Here is a 27,375-nt window from a genome sequence, read left to right as displayed (position 1 = left end):
CCAGCGGAGATCCTGGGATTATAATATTGCAGCTCCGCAACAATTGGTGGCAAGCGGCGGGATCCAACCGTACAGCAGGAAAAACGCTGTTTATACAATTGGAATTGACATACTGGAAAGCAGAAGGCAATTGATACAGATGCAGAAGTGAATGGGGACGGACTACACCATATTGAAACGGCAAACGTTAAAGGAGCTGTTGGAAGCCAGGGGTAAGATAGCCAACAATAAGCCTAAAGCAAGACTTATTGCCGAGCTAATGGAAGGAGACCGAGCTCGTAGAGCTACACCCCCAGCAAACTTGGAGGAGACCCCATTTGAACGAGAAATGAGGACAAGATTGGCATTTTGGCCCGCTCCAGTATCTCCAGAAATTATGACCATAATTTCGGCGGATGCACAGGAGTACGTGATGGCGCAAAGGAATCAAGCCTTCTCACCTCAAGCAGAAACCGCTGCTGTTTCAACTGTGGGCCAGGGAAGGCCAAAAATACCACATCATGCATTTAAAACTTTTTGCGAGGATAAAGACGAAATAGATGGATTCTTGCAAGATTTTGAAAGATTGTGTGACTTGCATGATGTAGAGCAAGCTATGTGGGTACCCTTGTTGGCAGGCAAACTGTCTGGGCGTGCAGCAGACGCCTACCGGGCTGTACCCAGAGAGGACAGCAAGAATTATGACAAGGTAAAGCAGGCGCTATTAGAAAGGTATGCCATTACCCCAGAGGCATACCGGCGCAAGTTCCGAGAATTGAAAAAAGGGGACAAAGACTCACATGCGGAGTGGGCACACAAGCTTGACCAAGCCTCACAAGGCTGGATACAAGCCAGCAGAGCTACCACCATGGAGGAGTTACGCCAGATGTTGCTACTGGAGCAGTTTTGTAATGGCCTGGCGCCAGAGGCTCAAGAATGGGTGAATGACCGAAATCCTCACACCCTAACCGAAGCGGCACGATTGGCCGACCAACATTATGATGCTAGGAGGCATCATAAAAATAATAACCGAGGGTATGCAAAACCCAACCCGCAACCGTTTCCAGTTATTGCTCCTGCCCTAGCGACAGCACCATCCAGACCAGCACTTGTGGGACAACCTCCCCACTCCCGTTATAATGGCAGGGCCAACATCCAGTGCCATGCCTGTAAGCAATGGGGGCACATGGCCCGGGAGTGCACCCAAAACCGGAGCCGCCAGAGCTGGAATCAGCTCCGGCAGAATATGGCCCCGCGGGCAGCTGCCCATTATTATCATACAGAGCCAACTTTGCCAGGAGTGCCGCTTGAGTCGGCTGATGAACCCCTGGGCGTTTTGCACGATGTAATGTCCATCCATGCTACTGACAACCGACAACCACATCGCCAGACCGTGACTCTGGAAGGGAAAGAGGTACAGGGGCTACGTGATTCCGGCGCTACCTTAACTTTGGTTGCCCCGCATTTGGTGTCAGGATCAGCACATACCGGGGGATCGGTAGCAGTCCGGGTAGCAGGGGGTGCCATGTACCGGCTACCCACTGCCAAGGTACATCTGAATTGGGGTGCGGGGGAAGGTATGGTGGAGGTGGGGCTGATGCACAAGTTACCAGCTGATGTTGTTTTGGGGAATGACCTGGGGCAAATGACTTCCACTTTTGTGCCCCAAAGTCCTCGCCATGAGGCATATCCAGTGACCACCCGTCAGCAGGCTCGCACCACGGCTTCATCTTCCACACACTCTGAGGCTCAGGTAAGAGACAATGTACCCCGTGTAACCCGTGTTTCCTGGGATACCCCGACTGACTTTGAGGCAGAGGTTAAAAACGATCCCACGTTGCAAATATATAAGGATAAGGCGACAGCTGGTCAGACAGGTTTAGAGGGAGAACAGTATGTATGGGAGAAAAATCTGTTGTATCGTGTTGCTGAGCGGGTGGTAGGGGGGTCTGTACATGTGACTAATAAGCAGCTTATAGTGCCCCAGAAATACCGGCAGGAACTGCTTAGAATTGCCCACGATATTCCGCTGTCTGGGCATTTAGGGATGACAAGAACGAGGTACAGATTGACACATGCATTTTTCTGGCCAGGTATATCTAGAGATGTAAGACAGTATTGTCAGACATGTGACATTTGTCAGAGAGTGGGAAAAAGGGGTGACCGCCACAAAGCAAAATTGTGCCCCCTTCCCATTATTGAAGAACCCTTTAGCAGAGTAGCAGTGGATATAGTAGGACCACTGTCCAAGCCTAGCCCTTCCGGCAAGCGGTATATTCTGACCATTGTAGATTATGCCACCCGGTACCCGGAGGCTATAGCCCTTTCCAATATACAAGCAGAAACGGTAGCCGAAGCTATGATGAAGATATTTTCCAGGATGGGATTTCCCCAAGAGATAATTTCGGATAGGGGGACCCAATTTACAGCCGAAGTGACCCACCAGCTATGGAAGTTATGTGGCATTAAGCCAATTGTAAATTCTGCCTATCACCCGCAGTCCAATTGGTTATGTGAGCGCTTTAACGGTACCTTGAAGCAGATGCTCAGGACATTTGGGGAGTCCCATAAGGACTGGGAGAGGTTTTTACCCCATCTGCTTTTTGCGTACCGAGAAGTGCCACAGGAATCTACCGGCTTCTCTCCATTTGAGTTATTGTTTGGGAGAAGGGTGAGAGGACCCCTAGACTTAATTAGAGAGCATTGGGAGGGGGGGAGCAGTGCAGATGGAGTCCCCATTGTGCCATACGTGCTGGAGTTTCGGGACCGCTTGGAGGCTCTGACCCAAACCGTACGGGAGAACCTCCGGGCGGCTCAGCGGCGACAGCGCCGGTGGTACGATAGGGGAGCCAGAGACCGTAGCTTTCAGGTGGGACAGAAAGTTCTAATTTTGAAACCTGTCCGCACAGACAAGCTACAGGCCACCTGGCAGGGCCCATACCAAGTGGTAGAACAGAGATGTGACACCACTTATGTGATCGGCCCGTGCTCTGGGGTAGGGAAACGACGCATGCTCCATGTGAACATGCTCAAACCCTATCACCAGAGAATAGAGGAGGTAGCAGCCATCTGTGCCCCAGCCACTGAGGATTATGAGAATCTGCCCTTACCAGACATGTTAGAAAAGGAAGATTCTGCAGAAAACGCTACAGGTGTGCAGCTGGGGGAGCGGCTAAGTCCCCAGGAGCGTGCCCAGGTACAGGAGTTGATTGCGGCAAAAGGTGCTACCTTCTCCAATTTACCAGGGTACACTCTGTTAGCTACCCACCGAGTAGAGACCCCAGGACAGCTCCCTATGAGACAAACTCCGTATCGTATCCCTGAAGCAGTAAGGGAGCACATGAGGAAAGAAATTGAGGAAATGTTGCAGTTAGGGGTTATCGAACATTCAGATAGCCCCTGGGCATCACCGGTAGTGCTAGTACCCAAGAAGGATGGCACCACACGGTTTTGTGTAGACTACCGGAGGCTCAATGACAAAACAGTGTCTGACGCCTACCCGATGCCCCGTATAGACGAGCTGCTAGATAGGATGGCAAGAGGCCAGTATCTCACTACCATTGATCTGTGTAAGGGATACTGGCAGATTCCACTAGCCAAGGAGGCCATCCCCAAGTCGGCGTTTGTCACCCCGTTTGGCCTGTATCAATTTCGGGTCATGCCTTTCGGGATGAAAAACGCTCCGGCTACCTTTCAGAGGATGGTAGATCGGCTACTGGACGGGTTCCAAGAGTACGCCTGTGCGTACTTAGATGATATAGCCATTTATAGCCAGACCTGGTCAGATCATTTGAAACATATTAGTGTGGTCATTGACCGTATTGGAGAGGCAGGGCTGACACTAAAACCTAGCAAGTGTCACATAGGGATGGCAGAGGTGCAGTACCTGGGACACAGGGTAGGATGCGGACAGCAGAGGCCCGAACCGGCCAAGATAGAGGCAGTAGCTAAGTGGCCTACCCCCAGGACAAAGACACAAGTATTGGCGTTCCTTGGTACCGCTGGTTACTACAGAAAATTTGTGCCCAATTACAGCGCCCTGGCCAAACCCCTGACAGACTTGACCAAGAAAAACTTGCCACGACAGGTCAACTGGGCCCCAGAGTGTGAACAGGCATTCCATGAACTAAAAACTGCATTAACTAAGGCTCCTGTGTTAACTGCCCCTGATCCAACTAAACGATTTCTTGTTCACACAGACGCTTCCATGTTTGGATTGGGGGCAGTACTGAGCCAAGTGGGAGCTGATGGCGGAGAACATCCCGTAGCTTACTTAAGCAGAAAATTACTACCAAGGGAAGTAAGCTACGCCGCCATCGAGAAGGAATGCCTGGCCGTGGTGTGGGCCCTCAAAAAGTTACAACCTTATTTGTATGGACAACCATTCTCCTTGCTCACAGATCACAACCCGTTGGTGTGGCTACACAGGGTGTCAGGAGACAATGCCCGGCTGTTGCGCTGGAGTTTGGCGCTGCAGCCGTTTGATTTCACGATCCATTATCGCCCTGGAAAACAGAATGGTAACGCCGATGGGTTGTCCAGACAGACAGAACTTGAGAAATGATCTGTGAGCACTCCCCCGGACATCCCCAAGCCGATCCGTTGGGATCAGACTGTGTATGCCGGCTTGGTTCTGGGGGAGCATTGTGGCAAACCTAGCCACTTGGGACTGCCTAAGATAGAATGGTTGTGCCTATTTTCTGTTGTGTACTGCGCTCCGGTATAGTGTGGCGTCTCCGGCTATGTTTAATTTATGCTGTACTGTGTATGTCTGTTCGAATCCTCCCCATCCGTTAGCATTGCTATTAAAACTGACTAAGTTGTATATTTTGAAGTAGAAAGGTAACGGTTTATGTCCTCGTGGTTTTCATTACTGTATGTTACAGCAGGGGCTGATGGGAGGAGGACCTGGAAACGGTAGTCTCCCTCCAGTCCCCTCAACCAAAACCCCTGCTGCCCATCTTTGGAAACCCCTGTTAAGTGACCTGCTATAAATATCCGTTTTTTTAATAAAGTGACAGTTGAGTGACCTGCTTTAAATATCAGTCTTTTTGAATAAAGTGTCTGTTGACTCTCAGACTGTGTTTCGTCTGGTTCTTGGGAGGATTTGGGAATATTGCCTGCTTCCAGCTTTGTACTTGGATTATTGTGTTCTACCAGCGGAGATCCTGGGATTATAATATTGCAGCTCCGCAACAATCCCTTTTTCCCTTTCCTTTTACGTTGTATTCCACAACACTAACGCTATGTGAATGAGCTTGAAGCTTGCCACTAACCAAAATGGCGGCTACGATTGAAACGGAAGTGACGTCGCGGCAAGGGCGATACGTCACTTCCGGAATTACGAGAACTCACAACAGCTGATCGGAACACCCCTCACCATATTTGGTCATCCGGAAGGCAGTAAGAACCAATAGGAAGGACTCTCTGGATATTTAAACAGCAGGAAGACACTAGCAGGATACCGATTGAAAAAGCCTTTGCATAAGGCGAAACGCGTCTCGGAAGAGGACTCATCTTTACACCATAATTTTATGGGAACTTTTTTATTTATATTTTATGTAAGTGTTTTATAATAAAAAGTTTTTTTATATTTGAGCCTACGACCTGCATCTACTTTCCTGCCACAAAGAAGAGCAGTGCCCTCTTAAAGGCACACTATCTATCACACTGAGAGCCCAGTTTGGATTGGCTCTCTAAAAGGTGAGCAAGCATTTATACTTGTTTTGGTACCACTCTGGGTTGAGGATAACACACTAGGACTTTGGTCCATTGTCCCCTTATCTCTCCCTTTCTTTGAGGATTGCTACTAAACCATCGAAGAAGCTTGGTGTTTGCTTTAAAACACCCCTGCGCTTATGATTTGAGCCTATCGTTTTCAGGCTCTGTACCATGTGAGTGTGTTACATATAAATTCCTCTCTTTATGTACCTCAAGTTCATACATACTACACTATTGTCTCCATTATATTCTCTCTCCAGATTCCCTCATATTTCATATCCCTTTTTAAAAGGGTGAGTTTATTCATTTTATTAGCGCTCCACTGGGTCTTGTTTGTTGTGACCTTTCTACTCTCATTACCCCACTATTCTGCATGGAACCCGAACTGCCTGAACAGCCAAACTGGCCTTGCGTAACTCCATCTGTTATTTGTATTTTTGTATCGGTGTTTCTTGAATTTAGGAGCTAGGATCCATGAAAAGTCACAGCCCTGGAGAGCAATGACAAACAGACAGGAGTAGCAGGGGCTATCTGGCTAGTGAAGTGTATTCTATTGACCGGCACAGTTAAATATTATTTCTTGCAAAAACAGTAACACTGTTTAGGGCAACTGAGCTCTGAGCTGCTCACCTCATTAGCTGCCTCATTTCATAAAACAACAATGTGCTATCTGTCTGGGCATGCCGGCGCTTCAGCCCTGAGAACATACATGCAATAAACAGACAAGTTGACAAAAGAGAATTTGGTGTCAAAGAAAACATAACATTTTCACCACATGCACTGGCAGACAGTAAGGCAGTCAAGTTCATGGAATGTTCCACACCTGCCAGCTTTCAATAAAGTTTTTCACAAGTCCCACATTGACAGCACCTAAACACACAGCTACAGCTGACCAAAGAATAGCATATTCCACTAATCTGACAGACTCTTACAGGAGTCTGAAATATATTACCAGTTAGCAGTTTAGAAGGATACTATTAGCGCTGGGGAATTCCTAGCTCTGGACTTTGGTTTGAGCCTCCTGGTAGAGCAGATCACAAACTACCGTGTTCAACCACCAATGGGCCACCATGTACCATAGCACATAATGTGCTCCGGTGTGGCGCGTGCTGGCTCTGTGCAATGAGTGTGGATGTGGCGCGTGCTGGCTCTGTGCAGTGTGTGTGGATGTGGCGCGTGCTGGCTCTGTGCAGTGTGTGTGGATGTGGCGCGTGCTGGCTCTGTGCAGTGTGTGTGGATGTGGCGCGTGCTGGCTCTGTGCAACGAGTGTGGATGTGGCGCGTGCTGGCTCTGTGCAACGAGTGTGGATGTGGCGCGTGCTGGCTCTGTGCAACGAGTGTGGATGTGGCGCGTGCTGGCTCTGTGCAACGAGTGTGGATGTGGCGCGTGCTGGCTCTGTGCAACGAGTGTGGATGTGGCGCGTGCTGGCTCTGTGCAACGAGTGTGGATGTGGCGCGTGCTGGCTCTGTGCAACGAGTGTGGATGTGGCGCGTGCTGGCTCTGTGCAACGAGTGTGGATGTGGCGCGTGCTGGCTCTGTGCAACGAGTGTGGATGTGGCGCGTGCTGGCTCTGTGCAACGAGTGTGGATGTGGCGCGTGCTGGCTCTGTGCAACGAGTGTGGATGTGGCGCGTGCTGGCTCTGTGCAACGAGTGTGGATGTGGCGCGTGCTGGCTCTGTGCAACGAGTGTGGATGTGGCGCGTGCTGGCTCTGTGCAACGAGTGTGGATGTGGCGCGTGCTGGCTCTGTGCAACGAGTGTGGATGTGGCGCGTGCTGGCTCTGTGCAACGAGTGTGGATGTGGCGCGTGCTGGCTCTGTGCAACGAGTGTGGATGTGGCGCGTGCTGGCTCTGTGCAACGAGTGTGGATGTGGCGCGTGCTGGCTCTGTGCAACGAGTGTGGATGTGGCGCGTGCTGGCTCTGTGCAACGAGTGTGGATGTGGCGCGTGCTGGCTCTGTGCAACGAGTGTGGATGTGGCGCGTGCTGGCTCTGTGCAACGAGTGTGGATGTGGCGCGTGCTGGCTCTGTGCAACGAGTGTGGATGTGGCGCGTGCTGGCTCTGTGCAACGAGTGTGGATGTGGCGCGTGCTGGCTCTGTGTAACGAGTGTGGATGTGGCGCGTGCTGGCTCTGTGTAATGTGTGTGGATGTGGCGTGTGCTGGCTCTGTGTAATGTGTGTGGATGTGGCGTGTGCTGGCTCTGTGTAATGTGTGTGGATGTGGCGTGTGCTGGCTCTGTGTAATGTGTGTGGATGTGGCGTGTGCTGGCTCTGTGTAATGTGTGTGGATGTGGCGTGTGCTGGCTCTGTGTAATGTGTGTGGATGTGGCGTGTGCTGGCTCTGTGTAATGTGTGTGGATGTGGCGTGTGCTGGCTCTGTGTAATGTGTGTGGATGTGGCGTGTGCTGGCTCTGTGTAATGTGTGTGGATGTGGCGTGTGCTGGCTCTGTGTAATGTGTGTGGATGTGGCGTGTGCTGGCTCTGTGTAATGTGTGTGGATGTGGCGTGTGCTGGCTCTGTGTAATGTGTGTGGATGTGGCGTGTGCTGGCTCTGTGTAATGTGTGTGGATGTGGCGTGTGCTGGCTCTGTGTAATGTGTGTGGATGTGGCGTGTGCTGGCTCTGTGTAATGTGTGTGGATGTGGCGGGTGCTGGCTCTGTGTAATGTGTGTGGATGTGGCGGGTGCTGGCTCTGTGTAATGTGTGTGGATGTGGCGGGTGCTGGCTCTGTGTAATGTGTGTGGATGTGGCGGGTGCTGGCTCTGTGTAATGTGTGTGGATGTGGCGTGTGCTGGCTCTGTGTAATGTGTGTGGATGTGGCGTGTGCTGGCTCTGTGTAATGTGTGTGGATGTGGCGTGTGCTGGCTCTGTGTAATGTGTGTGGATGTGGCGTGTGCTGGCTCTGTGTAATGTGTGTGGATGTGGCGTGTGCTGGCTCTGTGTAATGTGTGTGGATGTGGCGTGTGCTGGCTCTGTGTAATGTGTGTGGATGTGGCGTGTGCTGGCTCTGTGTAATGTGTGTGGATGTGGCGTGTGCTGGCTCTGTGTAATGTGTGTGGATTTGGCGCGTGATGGCTCTGTGTAATGTGTAAGGATGTGGCGTGTGCTGGCTCTGTGTAATGTGTGTGGATGTGGCGTGTGCTGACTCTGTGTAATGCTTAGCTTCCTGAATAGAAAAACAGGGCATGCACGCACACATTTGACAGACAGAATACAGCCAACAAACATTACCAACAACCTGTACACAAACCATCCACACACAGTACAACCAGTCAGAATACAAACACGTTTTGCAGATAAGCGTATCTTTTGTATAGTTTATAAAGAGAACCCAATTGTACAAATATTTATTATTAGGCATTAGGGTATTGGAATGTTTCATTTTCTGGGGTCTTCACCTAAACTGGCCACCAGTTCAGACTTGTAAAATGTCTAGATGTAAACAGCTTGTCACACTTGTCTCTGACATATGTTTTTGTCTCATTGGTCCAACACAGAGAGCCAGCACCCAAACTATCCACACACAGTATCAACAGCCAACACACACCATGAGGGAGGACAGCAGAGAGAGACTATGCGAGGACATGGAGTTTTGTTATTCACTAAACTTCAAATTGGGGTGGGGGGACGACAAGCAGAATGTTTAAATCTACAGCCTTGTCCAATGAACCATAACGGGCTCTGCACGTTGTATTGCATTTATACAATTTGCTGGAGCTGTAAGATTGATTTTAATTCTTCTGACATAAAATGGGGAATTGTTATCTCCTCCATCCGCACTTTCAATCTGTGAAATCCTCGGTCAGTAAACTGATTGCAGTCATAGAACCAATGCTATCAGCCTAATCAGCGGTTCGATTAAGAGGTTTCCGATATATAATCAGACCCAGAATAATAGTCTCCTAATTGGTGGATAGTTTTCCTGATCTGGGATGGGGCTGTTTCCTACTGTAGTGTAGCAGTTTAAGGTGGGGATCTTATGGTTTAGTGGCTCTTAGCATGGACCCAACATTTTGTGACTGCTTTCACCTGGGAGACTCATTCTACAATTCGAGAATTAGCTTGTTGACGTGTTTTTTAGTTGCAGAATATTAGGCACTAAAATCAGAAAAACACTTGAACTCTCCCCAGTGTCAAGAAGGTCTCCACTGGCCTGGGGAAGCAATAACTGCTTCTGTAACACTCTGGAGTTAAGATCCAGGGAATAGATCCAGGGCTAGAGATCAAACAAACACGGGTTTCTGGGTTTACCAACCTCACAGGTGAAGCCATTAACCATAAAACCATTTCGCTTCATGACTTGCCATGTAAAACACAAGGCTGTCATCCTACACTCATGTTCCAAGTGCACAAACACTGGGAATATGTCCTTAAACGTGGTGAAAGATCTAAAAGGGGAGGAGTCATCCATAAAACGTGCCTGTTGGTTTCCATAGTGACTGTACACTTTGATAAATCTCCTTCGACAGGGCCACATATAGGGAGATATTCTGCTTCAATAGGCTAAACTTGGTAGAGTCACCATGGAAACCAGGCTCATTCAATGTGTGACTCCTCCCCATTTACATTTTTGCACCACTTTTTGGCACAGAACAATTTGATAACTCTCCATTCTGCTCTGCAAGGAATATAGACTGTTTCTCTAACTCCGTTGTCTGGCACAACAGACAAAAATATTTCTCCTGGCAAGGCGCACAACAACGCAAGCTACGCTTATCAGACACAAAGTGCTCTGTTAGATTCCACGTCTATCGCCAGCAAGCCCTGTGAATGCAATGTAGACTACGCTAACGCAAGCTGTGTGCAGGGGTGATTTTAATTGAGATCACATGCATGGCTCATCCTTCTGGCAAGCAGAGTGTCAGAGGGAAACTCTACTCAAAGCAATAGGGCAGTTTATTCCTTGTTAGAACGTGGTGTCTGCAGCCACTGTTCTTTCTAATGTGTACAAATGCAACGCTGTTAAATAAACTGTATCAAAATATTATAGAAATAGTTTTCGCTCCCCAATACTAGAAAGTAGCAAGAAGCAGTCATTTTGTTTTTACCGTAGACAGCAGCTCGGGTAGCACAACTTATCACAAACAAGTTTTAAAAAAAAAAAAAAAAGTATTTTACCAGATTCTGAAAGCCAAGGACCCTGCCCAAATCCGGGCAAATCCAGCGATATATTGTAAAAACAATAGGGGCCATAGACCCTGCAAATTTTCATTAAAATAAGCATTTTTTGGTTACATTTATCTTTGAGCTCAGGGTGGGAATTAGTACATAGGCAAAGTTAAACTGCTCAATCCCAAGCTACCATGTCAATCCAGAATCCTAGAATAGAACTTGAAGATGCATGGCAACGCCTTCCAGCAGAGGTGGTAGATGTATTAATGTGCAGGAAAAACATCAAGGATAAATAGTGTGATTTTAGAAAGGACTAGAAGGGCCAACTGCCTTTTATCTGACAGTAAAATCTGTGCTTCTACATTAAATTGCTGAATATGCCAGAAAATGTCCATGTTCATTAATTTTTTACACTCTAGCTGGCATGCACTGGAACCGACATTAAATCCTATAGAGGTAATAGATTATTAAAAACATCTGGAGAAGAACCGTACAGTTAACATGCAGCATGTAACCCACCCAAACATATTCCAATGTTACTCACCTGCTCCAGGAGCTCAGCATGAGATGCAGAACAAAAAAAGAGAAGGGTTTAATGGACTGACCTGGAACGGCTATGTTTAAATAATCTCCCAAGGCATGCAGATGTTCAAAACCTCAGAGTCCCACAGGAGGGGGCTGGTTCAGCCCCTGGCAGCAGAAGCATGGCACAGCTGTGGGGAGGGGAGGGGGGGAAGGCAGTTCCCCATGTGTCAGAATACACAGTCTGGATGGTAATTAGCTATAATCGTGACGAGAACTTCGAGATCCCAGCTTGTTCTCTAGATGACATTATTTCCACCCATGAGAGGAAACTGGCTAGGACAGGTGCAGACTCAGCACCACTGTGCCAAGTGCAAGGGAATGGGGGCAGGGCACTGAGGTGCCAATTTATTGGTAGAAATAGCACGGCCGGTCCTGTGGCAAATAACTTGTTAAACAGCCTGCAGGAGGAGAACATGTTCAGTGAGGGATTCTGGTTTACTGCAAGTGGTTTCACATTTCCCTTTGTAACAGGAAAATGCAAGCGAGCACAGTATAAAACACAGCAGAACACTCACTACAACCACAACCAGTTCCCCATCAGCTACAGCCACAACCAGATCTCAATGAGCTAGAACAATAACTTCTAGCAACAATAGCCATCTACCAGCTACAAAGTACCTCTCTCAGTTCACCTGATCCATTCCGTCAAATAATCTATTACTTCCAATTATCCAACGTCTGGAATATCTGCTGCTAAAACAGCATTACAAAATGTTTATCTTGGTTAAGTGATACTACTTTAAGGATGTTACAGAAACGGGCATTCAAAAATATTTAAGTATAAAAATGCAGAAATCTGCAATCCCTTGGGATCAGCCAGGATTTCCATGAATCTGTAGTTCAATATACTACTAAATGGAGGGCAGCATTGCAACTTCCAAGAGAGGTAACGTTTCCCTTTACCCAGGGTCCAAGAGAGGTAACGTTTCCCTTTACCCAGGGTCCCAGAGAGGTAACGTTTCCCTTTACCCAGGGTCCCAGAGAGGTAACGTTTCCCTTTACCCAGGGTCCCAGAGAGGTAACGTTTCCCTTTACCCAGGGTCCCAGAGAGGTAACGTTTCCCTTTACCCAGGGTCCCAGAGAGGTAACGTTTCCCTTTACCCAGGGTCCCAGAGAGGTAACGTTTCCCTTTACCCAGGGTCCCAGAGAGGTAACGTTTCCCTTTACCCAGGGTCCCAGAGAGGTAACGTTTCCCTTTACCCAGGGTCCCAGAGAGGTAACGTTCCCCTTTACCCAGGGTCCCAGAGAGGTAACGTTCCCCTTTACCCAGGGTCCCAGAGAGGTAACGTTCCCCTTTACCCAGGGTCCCAGAGAGGTAACGTTCCCCTTTACCCAGGGTCCCAGAGAGGTAACGTTCCCCTTTACCCAGGGTCCCAGAGAGGTAACGTTCCCCTTTACCCAGGGTCCCAGAGAGGTAACGTTCCCCTTTACACAGGGACCCAGAGAGGAATCGTTTCCCTTTACCCAGCATGCCAGAGAGGTTTCTGTAGCGGAGCCCTAGTCCTAGTAGGGACTCTTCTCCGCTGGTATACCAAAATACAGTCAGGAACAGCGCTTGGACTGCCTTACCCTGAAGGTGTATGGTCTGCCGTTGATGCTGGCAATTATCGGCGGCCGCTTGAACTGGGTCGGCTTCGTGTAAGATGTCCCATTGTTCTATTTGTGGGGTTGGAGCGGCATACCGGGTGGGGGTCTTTGCCTGGTAGTGGGCGGCTGCCCTGGTAGGTGGGGGCGGCTCCGGGCAGATCCACTGAGCCCTGTCCCGGTTCTAGGGGCAATCTCTGCGTACTAGTCCCATCTTCTTGCATGTGTGGCACTGGATGTGGCCCTGCGGTTGAAAGAAGGGCAGTGGAGCATTGGCGGTACTAAAATGCCTCGGCGGTGCTACTGGTCCAAAAGGGGGTGTGGCAGGTCTGATAAAGGGTCTAGGTTGGACCAACATCTGCTGTCAGCGGGCATCCAGATATTCATCTGCCCGCCGGGCTGCTCCTGTTATGGTAGTGGGGTCTGCCATCTCGTATCGACTCCTGGATATCTGTAAATCAACACATTAAAAGAATTGTCTCTCAAAATCCTGGAGGAATGCATCAATATCTTCCTCCGCCTCCACAAAGTTTTTAAATGCCCCATATGGTATACTAGTCTTACCCTCTGGTGCTAATGTCACTGCCTGGGTTTGTTTTGAGTTTGTTGATCTTTTTGCTTCAACAGAAACTCTTGTACCTCCGACATAGTTTGGGCAAAAATGTCTGGATGGGTTTTCTCCATAAAAGGATAACCGAAATTGCAGTTCCCTTTGAAACTCTGTCGGCTCCCGTTCGTGCACCGAACCACCATCCATTCAGTACTCGGCCATGATTTTGGGAATGAGGGAAGCCTTTTTCTTGTTGCTTGCTTTTTTCCCTCTTGCCTATAGGAGATCCTTTAACGTGGACCGTTTCAGGACGGAGTCCATCCACGGTCCATCTGGTACTGCTAAATCTACTGACTCTTGTTCCTCCGTAAATTCTCAATTCCGACGCTGAAAACCAATGTAACAGAGCCCTAGTCCTAGCAGGGACTCTACTCCGCTGGTATACCAAAATACAGTCAGGAACAAGCAATGCAATCCAAGAATCTCCCACCTCCTCCCCAGCAACTGGACGACACACAACTCTGGGGGTATAACAGTTTTATTCTCACATACACTGCTTTTATGCCCAGTCCAATGCAAGGGATTTCTTACACAAGAAATGCAGTGGTTTCAATCCCAGAATCCCCTGTGCCTGAGAGACAATTGCTTGAGTATCTCTTAGGTACAGAAAATGCACAAAATATCCTGTACCCCAGCAGTACATTGGAACCCCACAAAAAGCACATTCCCCGATAGCCTCGATCTGAGTGACCAACATATCCAAGAATCACTCAGATCGGTTCAGTAGAACGGGAATACCATAGTGATGAAGTTTTGACCAGCCAGACACGAGGCGCTAGCCCAAAATAGTTCCAGAGAAATAGGTGTCCTGGCTGGTCTCCATTCGTGAGATTCCTGTGCGAACACCATACAAGTGAATTATAGCTTTCAGGGTACGAATGATCCCCCTTTTCAGTAGTCTATATCTCCCGAACGCCGTTCGTGTAGGTGGTCGGGAACAGGAATGGGCAGTGGTCGACAGTTTACTGATGTATGCGCGAGTGCCTAGCCGAAAAGAGTTCCAGGCACTCGACGACCAAGTACCACTGGGAGACAAGATGGCCACCATTCTCTCTGCCACGTGTTCGGTTATATGAAATGGCGGCCACCCAGAGGAAGCACTAATTAATGGTTTTCAGAGAGGTTGTTTCCCTTGACCCAGCTTTACAGAGAGGTAACGTCTTTCTTTACCCTGCATCCCAGAGAGGCAACGATTCCCTTTACCCAGCTTCCCCGAGAGGCAACGATTCCCTTTACCCAGCTTCCCCGAGAGGCAACGATTCCCTTTACCCAGCTTCCCCGAGAGGCAACGATTCCCTTTACCCAGCTTCCCCGAGAGGCAACGATTCCCTTTACCCAGCTTCCCCGAGAGGCAACGATTCCCTTTACCCAGCTTCCCCGAGAGGCAACGATTCCCTTTACCCAGCTTCCCCGAGAGGCAACGATTCCCTTTACCCAGCTTCCCCGAGAGGCAACGATTCCCTTTACCCAGCTTCCCCGAGAGGCAACGATTCCCTTTACCCAGCTTCCCCGAGAGGCAACGATTCCCTTTACCCAGCTTCCCCGAGAGGCAACGATTCCCTTTACCCAGCTTCCCCGAGAGGCAACGATTCCCTTTACCCAGCTTCCCCGAGAGGCAACGATTCCCTTTACCCAGCTTCCCCGAGAGGCAACGATTCCCTTTACCCAGCTTCCCCGAGAGGCAACGATTCCCTTTACCCAGCTTCCCCGAGAGGCAACGATTCCCTTTACCCAGCTTCCCCGAGAGGCAACGATTCCCTTTACCCAGCTTCCCCGAGAGGCAACGATTCCCTTTACCCAGCTTCCCCGAGAGGCAACGATTCCCTTTACCCAGCTTCCCCGAGAGGCAACGATTCCCTTTACCCAGCTTCCCCGAGAGGCAACGATTCCCTTTACCCAGCTTCCCCGAGAGGCAACGATTCCCTTTACCCAGCTTCCCCGAGAGGCAACGATTCCCTTTACCCAGCTTCCCCGAGAGGCAACGATTCCCTTTACCCAGCTTCCCCGAGAGGCAACGATTCCCTTTACCCAGCTTCCCCGAGAGGCAACGATTCCCTTTACCCAGCTTCCCCGAGAGGCAACGATTCCCTTTACCCAGCTTCCCCGAGAGGCAACGATTCCCTTTACCCAGCTTCCCCGAGAGGCAACGATTCCCTTTACCCAGCTTCCCCGAGAGGCAACGATTCCCTTTACCCAGCTTCCCCGAGAGGCAACGATTCCCTTTACCCAGCTTCCCCGAGAGGCAACGATTCCCTTTACCCAGCTTCCCCGAGAGGCAACGATTCCCTTTACCCAGCTTCCCCGAGAGGCAACGATTCCCTTTACCCAGCTTCCCCGAGAGGCAACGATTCCCTTTACCCAGCTTCCCCGAGAGGCAACGATTCCCTTTACCCAGCTTCCCCGAGAGGCAACGATTCCCTTTACCCAGCTTCCCCGAGAGGCAACGATTCCCTTTACCCAGCTTCCCCGAGAGGCAACGATTCCCTTTACCCAGCTTCCCCGAGAGGCAACGATTCCCTTTACCCAGCTTCCCCGAGAGGCAACGATTCCCTTTACCCAGCTTCCCCGAGAGGCAACGATTCCCTTTACCCAGCTTCCCCGAGAGGCAACGATTCCCTTTACCCAGCTTCCCCGAGAGGCAACGATTCCCTTTACCCAGCTTCCCCGAGAGGCAACGATTCCCTTTACCCAGCTTCCCCGAGAGGCAACGATTCCCTTTACCCAGCTTCCCCGAGAGGCAACGATTCCCTTTACCCAGCTTCCCCGAGAGGCAACGATTCCCTTTACCCAGCTTCCCCGAGAGGCAACGATTCCCTTTACCCAGCTTCCCCGAGAGGCAACGATTCCCTTTACCCAGCTTCCCCGAGAGGCAACGATTCCCTTTACCCAGCTTCCCCGAGAGGCAACGATTCCCTTTACCCAGCTTCCCCGAGAGGCAACGATTCCCTTTACCCAGCTTCCCCGAGAGGCAACGATTCCCTTTACCCAGCTTCCCCGAGAGGCAACGATTCCCTTTACCCAGCTTCCCCGAGAGGCAACGATTCCCTTTACCCAGCTTCCCCGAGAGGCAACGATTCCCTTTACCCAGCTTCCCCGAGAGGCAACGATTCCCTTTACCCAGCTTCCCCGAGAGGCAACGATTCCCTTTACCCAGCTTCCCCGAGAGGCAACGATTCCCTTTACCCAGCTTCCCCGAGAGGCAACGATTCCCTTTACCCAGCTTCCCCGAGAGGCAACGATTCCCTTTACCCAGCTTCCCCGAGAGGCAACGATTCCCTTTACCCAGCTTCCCCGAGAGGCAACGATTCCCTTTACCCAGCTTCCCCGAGAGGCAACGATTCCCTTTACCCAGCTTCCCCGAGAGGCAACGATTCCCTTTACCCAGCTTCCCCGAGAGGCAACGATTCCCTTTACCCAGCTTCCCCGAGAGGCAACGATTCCCTTTACCCAGCTTCCCCGAGAGGCAACGATTCCCTTTACCCAGCTTCCCCGAGAGGCAACGATTCCCTTTACCCAGCTTCCCCGAGAGGCAACGATTCCCTTTACCCAGCTTCCCCGAGAGGCAACGATTCCCTTTACCCAGCTTCCCCGAGAGGCAACGATTCCCTTTACCCAGCTTCCCCGAGAGGCAACGATTCCCTTTACCCAGCTTCCCCGAGAGGCAACGATTCCCTTTACCCAGCTTCCCCGAGAGGCAACGATTCCCTTTACCCAGCTTCCCCGAGAGGCAACGATTCCCTTTACCCAGCTTCCCCGAGAGGCAACGATTCCCTTTACCCAGCTTCCCCGAGAGGCAACGATTCCCTTTACCCAGCTTCCCCGAGAGGCAACGATTCCCTTTACCCAGCTTCCCCGAGAGGCAACGATTCCCTTTACCCAGCTTCCCCGAGAGGCAACGATTCCCTTTACCCAGCTTCCCCGAGAGGCAACGATTCCCTTTACCCAGCTTCCCCGAGAGGCAACGATTCCCTTTACCCAGCTTCCCCGAGAGGCAACGATTCCCTTTACCCAGCTTCCCCGAGAGGCAACGATTCCCTTTACCCAGCTTCCCCGAGAGGCAACGATTCCCTTTACCCAGCTTCCCCGAGAGGCAACGATTCCCTTTACCCAGCTTCCCCGAGAGGCAACGATTCCCTTTACCCAGCTTCCCCGAGAGGCAACGATTCCCTTTACCCAGCTTCCCCGAGAGGCAACGATTCCCTTTACCCAGCTTCCCCGAGAGGCAACGATTCCCTTTACCCAGCTTCCCCGAGAGGCAACGATTCCCTTTACCCAGCTTCCCCGAGAGGCAACGATTCCCTTTACCCAGCTTCCCCGAGAGGCAACGATTCCCTTTACCCAGCTTCCCCGAGAGGCAACGATTCCCTTTATCCCAGCTTCCCCGAGAGGCAACGATTCCCTTTAGCCAGCTTCCCCGAGAGACAACGATTCCCTTTAGCCAGCTTCCCCGAGAGGCAACGATTCCCTTTAGCCAGCTTCCCCGAGAGGCAACGATTCCCTTTAGCCAGCTTCCCCGAGAGGCAACGATTCCCTTTAGCCAGCTTCCCCGAGAGGCAACGATTCCCTTTAGCCAGCTTCCCCGAGAGGCAACGATTCCCTTTAGCCAGCTTCCCCGAGAGGCAACGATTCCCTTTAGCCAGCTTCCCCGAGAGGCAACGATTCCCTTTAGCCAGCTTCCCCGAGAGGCAACGATTCCCTTTAGCCAGCTTCCCCGAGAGGCAACGATTCCCTTTAGCCAGCTTCCCCGAGAGGCAACGATTCCCTTTAGCCAGCTTCCCCGAGAGGCAACGATTCCCTTTAGCCAGCTTCCCCGAGAGGCAACGATTCCCTTTAGCCAGCTTCCCCGAGAGGCAACGATTCCCTTTAGCCAGCTTCCCCGAGAGGCAACGATTCCCTTTACCCAGCTTCCCCGAGAGGCAACGATTCCCTTTACCCAGCTTCCCCGAGAGGCAACGATTCCCTTTACCCAGCTTCCCCGAGAGGCAACGATTCCCTTTACCCAGCTTCCCCGAGAGGCAACGATTCCCTTTACCCAGCTTCCCCGAGAGGCAACGATTCCCTTTACCCAGCTTCCCCGAGAGGCAACGATTCCCTTTACCCAGCTTCCCCGAGAGGCAACGATTCCCTTTACCCAGCTTCCCCGAGAGCTAACGTTTCCCTTTACCAAGCTTCCCCAAGACCTAACGTTTCCCTTTACCCAGCTTCCCCGTGAGCTAAGGTTTCCCTTTACCAAACTTCCCCGAGAGGTAACGATTCCCTTTACCCAGTGTCATGCCAAAAGCATGAGTTGGTGTTTGATGTGTGTAGATATATGTTAAGAGTTGTTTTTTTGTTGACATTTATTGTGGTCTTTGATCTTGCACCAGGCCTAGACCATAAAACATCTAGATAGCCATCACCAGAGCTGGACACAAGGAATTTCATAGAGTGGGCAATAGACTGCCAGACCAACCCCCTCTGATCCCCCCCAGGGTCTGCCCACTGAGAAACAACTAGTTTAGATATATAATGAGGGTGCTGGACTATCCAGAGAGTTCAGTTATTCATTTTTCTTTTGTCAGTAACTTCTAGGACAGGGGTAGGCAACCTTTTAGCAGCACTGTGCCGATATAGGAATGTGATGTCCCGTAGCGTGCCAGTCCTATTTTTTTAAATTGAGGTGAGTATGCTGCCGTATTCTGCTTTTGTTATTTTTACTGCAGTTGCTTTGCATTGTTGTATTTGTGCGTGTATAAGCTATTATATTGTATATTTACATTAGTACCGTATATACTTGAGTATAACTGACCCGAATATAAGCCAAGGCCCCTAATTTTACCCCAAAAAACTGGGAAAACTTATTGACTCGAGTATAAGACTAGGGTGGGAAATGCAGCAGCTACTGGTAAATTTCTAAATAAAATTAGATCCTAAAAAATTATATTAATTGAATATTTATTTACAGTGTGTGTATGAGTGCAGTGTGTGTATAAATATAGTGTGTGTGTATGAGTACAGTGTGTGTGTATGAGTGCAGTGTGTGTGTATGAGTGCAGTGTGTGTGTATGAGTGCAGTGTGTGTGTATGAGTGCAGTGTGTGTGTATGAGTGCAGTGTGTGTGTATGAGTGCAGTGTGTATGAGTGCAGTGTCTGTGTATGAGTGCAGTGTGTATGAATGCAGTGTCTGTGTATGAGTGCAGTGTGTGTGTGTTTGTGTTGCAGAGCCTTGGTGAGGGGTGGGCATTTTTATTATTATTATTTTAATTATTATTAATTTTTTTGTTATATTATTATTTTTTTGTTATTATTATTATTATTTATATTTTTATTATTTTTTTCGCCCCCCCTTCCTGCTTGATACATGGCAGGGAGGGGGGCTCTCAGTCCCTGGTGGTCCAGTGGCATTGGCAGTTCAGTGGAGGGGGGCTGGCAGCGAGCGCTTACCCCTCCTGCAGCTCCCTTCTCCTCCGCGCTGGTCCGGTCAGCTCCCTCTGCAAGTCCCAGTGTAAGTCTCGCGGCTGTACTATGACCCCGCGGCTCTCGCAAGACTTACACTGGGAGCTGACAGAGGTGCTGAACGGACCAGCGCGGAGGAGGAGGGAGCTGACAGGAGCTGCAGGAGAGGTAAGAGCTTCGTGCCAGCCCCCACAGCCCCATTGTCTGTATTATGGCAATGTAAATTGCCATAATACAGACATTGACTCGAGTATAAGTCGAGTTGGAGTTTTTCAGCACAAAAAATGTGATGAAAAACTCGGCTTATATTCGAGTATATACGGTAGTTTATGGTGTTGTGTATGATACATATGAATGTGGGCTGTGTATGAGGGCTGCTTGTGGAATTGTGTCTGGATGGATATGTCACATTGTGTGTTTGGTAGTGTGTGTGGGCTGTTTGGGGTATTGCATGTGAGAGGCTGCATGTGGGGTTGTGTGCATGTATGTGGATTGTTAGCGGGTTACGTTTGTGCAGATTGTGTGTATGTTTGTGTGTGGGCTGTTTGTATTATTTGTATAAGGGGAGGGTTATTCTTCATTTCTGTGTTATGAATGTAAATTAGTGATAGTAAAATGTCTATTTACTGTGTATACCTGTATTCAATATCTATTTGAAATGGCTGCTACAGCACCCCCTCCCACCGACTAACTACCTCGTGTAACAAGATGGCGCCTACATCCGGAGGAAAATCCCGGGATGATGGTGACATCACGCCTCATAGGATGTGCATTAGATAAGACACTTAACACCTAACCAATTAAAGATGCATTCTCTCTGTTATCTCCATTTTTGCATATCATGTTTTATTGCCTTTATAAGGGGCTTGCCACCCCCTGAATAAACATTCCGAAGTTTTTCATTAACCTGATACCTGTGTCTCAGTGTAATTTACTTCAGAGCGTGCACGCATTTATTTTAACAATTTGGAAAGGAGCAGATACTCCGATAAACACTTGGTTTGATCCACAATATCTGTGTATATCTAGCAGTATGGTTGGCTTCCCTGGGTTCCAGTGGGGACCAGGCTGGCCTGGTACAGGTCAAAGACAGGAGCTGCAACAGCAGCTGCAGGCTGCTCTACTACGTTGTGGATTCCCATTCACAAGTGCTTGGAGGAAGTGATCTGAGATCATTTCCTCTATGTGCTGCATTGCTTTCCTCTATGTGCTGCAGTCCTTCACCATCTTTTCATATTAGCAGATATTTGAAGTTTTACTGAGACTCCTGATAGGCCAGAGCCTGTTTGGCTCTAGCAGCCTTGAGTGCCGTGCAAAGACACCTCGAGTGCCGTGCATGGCACTAGTGCCGTAGGTTGCCTACCCCTGTTCTAGGAGATCAATACCATCTAAGACTCCCACAAGAATTCTATATGGGGTAAATATATGTAAGGAATTTCATGTGTTTTCTCCTATTTTATTTTATGTACTGTTTTGCAATTTGTTATCTGTATGTCATTTATTACTGTATGTTGTACTCAGCACTGTGAATCTTTTATTGTCAGATTAAATATTTACTTAATCAGCTTGTGTCTCTGTTCTATCTTTCCATGTATGTATAATTAACAGTTTCTGGCTTAATGAATAAACCCCAAGGCTTCTTTAACCCCTTAAGGACCAAACTTCTGGAATAAAAAGGAATCATGACGTGTCACACACGTCATGTGTCCTTAAGGGGTTAAGGAAGTGGTTATTTAACTTTTTTTTTAGGAAGCTGAGTTACGTGCATGTCATTAACATGCCAAACCATTCTTTAAAGGAACACTTCTGGTTCTGGTGACTATAGTGTCCTTTTAAGTATAAGATTAGCTTGGTAACATATTATATAAATAAAATATTTTTTTCCAAATATCCTTAGTGTCTAGTGTCAGAGGGTTTTTCATATGAATTGGGGAAAGAAGAGATGCAACAGAACGTAATTTATTGTGACCAATTGTCTGAGGCTTGAAGATTACAATATATTTGTTGCAACACAAGAGGCATGGGGGGTTCTGACCCAACGGTTAACAACCTCTATTTTAAATGACCATGTAACAGAAAAACATATTCAACATCCAGTTCCCAGCACGGAGGAAGGAAGCCCTGGGCACTCGTGGACACCACTTGTTATCATCTCTGAAAGCAAATAATTCTAGGATAAATATTACAGAATGGCTTGTGCAACACATAAACATGCGCTGGACCTCCATGCAGCAAGATCCTTGCCCAGCTGAAACTGGATGTGAGATAATTTTATCTAAAAATAAACACCATTGGCTAGCATAATGCATAGATATAAAATGATTTGTAGATTCAAACAGGAGAATGCTATTTTACGAAAGACAGTTTTAGCACTATGTTTATATACAATGCATCCAGACCAATGCATGTTGAGGAGGATTGGGGAGGAAACAAATTATGTCCACATTTATTTATATCTACACTGACACAAACGGTTACATTACACTAGGTAACCTTTCAATGTATACCACACTGAGACTTGCGTACGTATTCAGTAAACAATGAGTTGTTATGAGTTGACAACCTAACAGCAGATAGATATAGACCCTCCAGAGACACGCTCAATGACTGACAGACCCTCCAGAGACACGCTCAATGACTGACAGACCCTCCAGAGACACGCTCAATGACTGACAGACCCTCCAGAGACACGCTCAATGAATGACAGACCCTCCAGAGACACGCTCAATGACTGACAGACCCTCCAGAGACACGCTCAATGACTGACAGACCCTCCAGAGACACGCTCAATGACTGACAGACCCTCCAGAGACACGCTCAATGAATGACAGACCCTCCAGAGACACGCTCAATGAATGACAGACCCTCCAGAGACACGCTCAATGAATGACAGACCCTCCAGAGACACGCTCAATGAATGACAGACCCTCCAGAGACACGCTCAATGAATGACAGACCCTCTGTGTATATAATGCAGTGTTTACATAATGCAGTGTGTTTGTATAGTATGTGTGTATAATAATGCAGTGTGTGTTTGTATAGTATGTGTGTATATAATGCAGTGTGTGTTTGTGTATATAATGCACTCTACACAAACACTGCATTAGATACACACACTATACAAACACACACTATACAAACACACTGTATATAATGCAGTGTGTTTGTATAGTGTGTGTGTGTATATAATGTAGTGTGTGTTTGTATAGTATGTGTGTGTTTGTATAGTAAGTGTGTATTTAATGCAGTGTGTGTATATATAATGCACACTACACAAACACACTGCATTATATACACACACACACACTATACAAACACACACTATACAAACACACTGCATTATATACAAACACACTGCATTATATAAACACACACTGCATTATATACACAGTGTGTTTGTGTAGTGTGTTTTTATAATGCACACTACACAAACACACTGCATTATATACACACACTATATTATATAAACACACTACATTCACACTACATAAATACACACACACTACACACTACACAAACACACTCTGCATTTAATATATACAGCATTCACTTTACACACACACTGCATCCACTTTACGCACACTACACAAACACTCTGCTTTAATTATATACACACTAGACAAATACACCCTGCATCCACTACACACATTAGACAAATACACGCTGCATCCACTACACAAACACACACTGCATCCACTACACACACTAGACAAATACACACTGCATCCACTACACAAACACTTCAAAAACACACTACAAAACCACACACTGCATCCACAACTCACACTACACAAACGCACACTGCATCCACTACATACACACACTACACAAACACACACAGCTCCCCTGTCTAAACACACTACATCCACTACACGTGGCATTTATAATTTTGTGCATTTACCTTTAGATATTGTTTTTATTTTCCAAAATGGTAAATGTACAGAATATCTGCAAATTATATCAGCTATCGGCCTGAAAGTTCACAGAATATCGGTATCAGCTCTAAAAAAATCAATATCGGTCGATCCCTACACTCTATAGACAGACCGTGTGACAGACAGACCGACTGTGTGACAGTCAGACCCTCTACAGACAGACTGTGTGACAGTCAGACCCTCTACAGACAGACTGTGTGACAGTCAGACCCTCTACAGACAGACTGTGTGACAGACAGATCCTCTACAGACAGACCGTGTGACAGACAGACCGTGTAACAGACAGACCGTGTGACAGACAGACCGTGTGACAGACAGACCGTGTGACAGACAGACCGTGTGACAGACAGACTGTGTGACAGTCAGACCGTGTGACAGACAGACTGTGTGACAGTCAGACCCTCTACAGACAGACTGTGTGACAGTCAGACCCTCTACAGACAGACTGTGTGACAGTCAGACCCTCTACAGACAGACTGTGTGACAGACAGACAGACCCTCTACAGACAGACTGTGTGACAGACAGACAGACCCTCTACAGACAGACTGTGTGACAGACAGACAGACCCTCTACAGACAGACTGTGTGACAGACAGACAGACCCTCTACAGACAGACTGTGTGACAGACAGACAGACCCTCTACAGACAGACTGTGTGACAGACAGACAGACCCTCTACAGAAAGACTGTGTGACAGTCAGACCCTCTACAGACAGGCTGTGTGACAGACAGACCGACCCTCTACAGACAGACTGTGTGACAGACAGACCCTCTACAGACAGGCTGTGTGACAGACAGACAGACAGACCCTCTACAGACAGACTGTGTGACAGACAGACAGACCCTCTACAGACTGTGTGACAGACAGACAGACCCTCTACAGACAGACTGTGTGACAGACAGACAGACCCTCTACAGACAGACTGTGTGACAGACAGACCCTCTACAGACAGGCTGTGTGACAGACAGACCCTCTACAGACAGGCTGTGTGACAGACAGACCCTCTACAGACAGGCTGTGTGACAGACAGACAGACCCTCTACAGACAGGCTGTGTGACAGACAGACAGACCCTCTACAGACAGACTGTGTGACAGACAGACAGACCCTCTACAGACAGACTGTGTGACAGACAGACAGACCCTCTACAGACTGTGTGACAGACAGACAGACCCTCTACAGACAGACTGTGTGACAGACAGACCCTCTACAGACAGACTGTGTGACAGTCAGACCCTCTACAGACAGACTGTGTGACAGTCAGACCCTCTACAGACAGACTGTGTGACAGACAGACAGACGGACGGGGCCCCGGTCTCACCTGCACGCGGTGTGGCCCCCGGGGTTCTCTGAGCCTCTCCCAGCCAGGTGGGCCCCGTGTGTCCCGGAGCTCAGGCCGGTCCCTCCCTATTCACGAAGCCGCCATCTTCCAGCACTATCAGCGGCAGACAGGAGAGGAAGGAACAGAGCGCGGCGAGGGCGCGCACGCAGGAGTGTCTACACGTACGCAACAAGCGTATCCTGGAATATGCGCCATCTTGTGAAGGTCAATTCCTATCATAGTGAGTGTAACCGTGGTCAGACGCCATATTGTGGAGGTCAATTATGGAGACTGAAACGCGCCATATTGTGGAGGTCACGTTGCTATGAATTTAGGAATGTTTATGTTTAGAGCTGCTCTCATTTTTTATTTTACTTTGTATATACATTATATAGAGAGATAGCATACATGGATACAAATAAAACTAGCCATTTTTTACAGCCCCTGGTTACAGCCACTAGGCTCAGCCACTCGCCCCTGGTTACAGCCACTAGGCTCAGCGACTCGTCCCTGGTTACAGTCACTAGGCTCAGCCACTCGCCCCTGGTTACAGTCACTAGGCTCAGCCATTTGCCACTGGTTGCAGTCACTCGCCCCTGGTTACAGTCACTAGGCTCAGCGACTCGTCCCTGGTTACAGTCACTAGGCTCAGCCACTCGCCCCTGGTTACAGTCACTAGGCTCAGCCATTTGCCACTGGTTGCAGTCACTCGCCCCTGGTTACAGTCACTAGGCTCAGCGACTCGTCCCTGGTTACAGTCACTAGGCTCAGCCACTCGCCCCTGGTTACAGTCACTAGGCCCAGCCATTTGCCACTGGTTACAGTCACCCGCCCCTGGTTACAGCCACTAGGCTCAGCGACTCGTCCCTGGTTACAGCCACTAGGCTCAGCCACTCGCCCCTGGTTACAGCCACTAGGCTCAGCCATTTGCCACTGGTTACTGTCACTAGGCTCAGCCACTCGCCCCTGGTTACAGTCACTAGGCTCAGCCACTCGCCCCTGGTTACAGTCACTAGGCTCAGCGACTCGTCCCTGGTTACAGTCACTAGGCTCAGCCACTCGCCCCTGGTTACAGTCACTAGGCTCAGCCACTCGCCCCTGGTTACAGTCACTAGGCTCAGCGACTCGTCCCTGGTTACAGTCACTAGGCTCAGCCACTCGCCCCTGGTTACAGTCACTAGGCTCAGCCATTTGCCACTGGTTACAGTCACTCGCCCCTGGTTACAGTCACTAGGCTCAGCAACTCGTCCCTGGTTACAGTCACTAGGCTCAGCCACTCGCCCCTGGTTACAGTCACTAGGCTCAGCCATTTGCCACTGGTTACAGTCACCCGCCCCTGGTTACAGCCACTAGGCTCAGCGACTCGTCCCTGGTTACAGCCACTAGGCTCAGCCACTCGCCCCTGGTTACAGCCACTAGGCTCAGCCATTTGCCACTGGTTACAGTCACTAGGCTCAGCCACTCGCCCCAGCCACTCGCCCCTGGTTACAGTCACTTGCCCCTGGTTACAGCCACTAAGCTAAGCCACTCGCCACTGGTTACAGTCACTAGGCTCAGCCACTCGCCCCTGGTTACAGTCACTAGGCTCAGCCATTTGCCACTGGTTACAGTCACCCGCCCCTGGTTACAGCCACTAGGCTCAGCGACTCGTCCCTGGTTACAGCCACTAGGCTCAGCCACTCGCCCCTGGTTACAGCCACTAGGCTCAGCCATTTGCCACTGGTTACAGTCACTAGGCTCAGCCACTCGCCCCAGCCACTCGCCCCTGGTTACAGTCACTTGCCCCTGGTTACAGTCACTAGGCTCAGCCACTCGCCCCTGGTTACAGTCACTAGGCTCAGCCATTTGCCACTGGTTACAGTCACTCGCCCCTGGTTACAGTCACTAGGCTCAGCAACTCGTCCCTGGTTACAGTCACTAGGCTCAGCCACTCGCCCCTGGTTACAGTCACTAGGCTCAGCCATTTGCCACTGGTTACAGTCACCCGCCCCTGGTTACAGCCACTAGGCTCAGCGACTCGTCCCTGGTTACAGCCACTAGGCTCAGCCACTCGCCCCTGGTTACAGCCACTAGGCTCAGCCATTTGCCACTGGTT

General features: G+C 49.4%; 1 protein-coding gene across 1 annotated transcript in view; it reads right to left on the bottom strand.

The window, feature by feature from the left end:
• The window catches only part of FBXO42 (F-box protein 42), a 52,010-nt gene extending 26,604 nt beyond the window's left edge, over window positions 1–25,406 (bottom strand). Inside the window, exon 1 of the mRNA XM_063435408.1 lies at window positions 25,281–25,406. The gene's annotated coding sequence lies outside the window, so the exon portion shown is untranslated. The remainder of the gene's footprint in view (window positions 1–25,280) is intronic.
• Between the last annotated feature and the right edge of the window lie 1,969 nt (window positions 25,407–27,375).

Source organism: Pelobates fuscus, chromosome 11 (genome assembly GCF_036172605.1).
Source record: "Pelobates fuscus isolate aPelFus1 chromosome 11, aPelFus1.pri, whole genome shotgun sequence".
In the NCBI taxonomy this organism is placed as follows: domain Eukaryota; kingdom Metazoa; phylum Chordata; class Amphibia; order Anura; family Pelobatidae; genus Pelobates; species Pelobates fuscus.
This window is presented reverse-complemented; position numbering and strand designations above follow the sequence as displayed.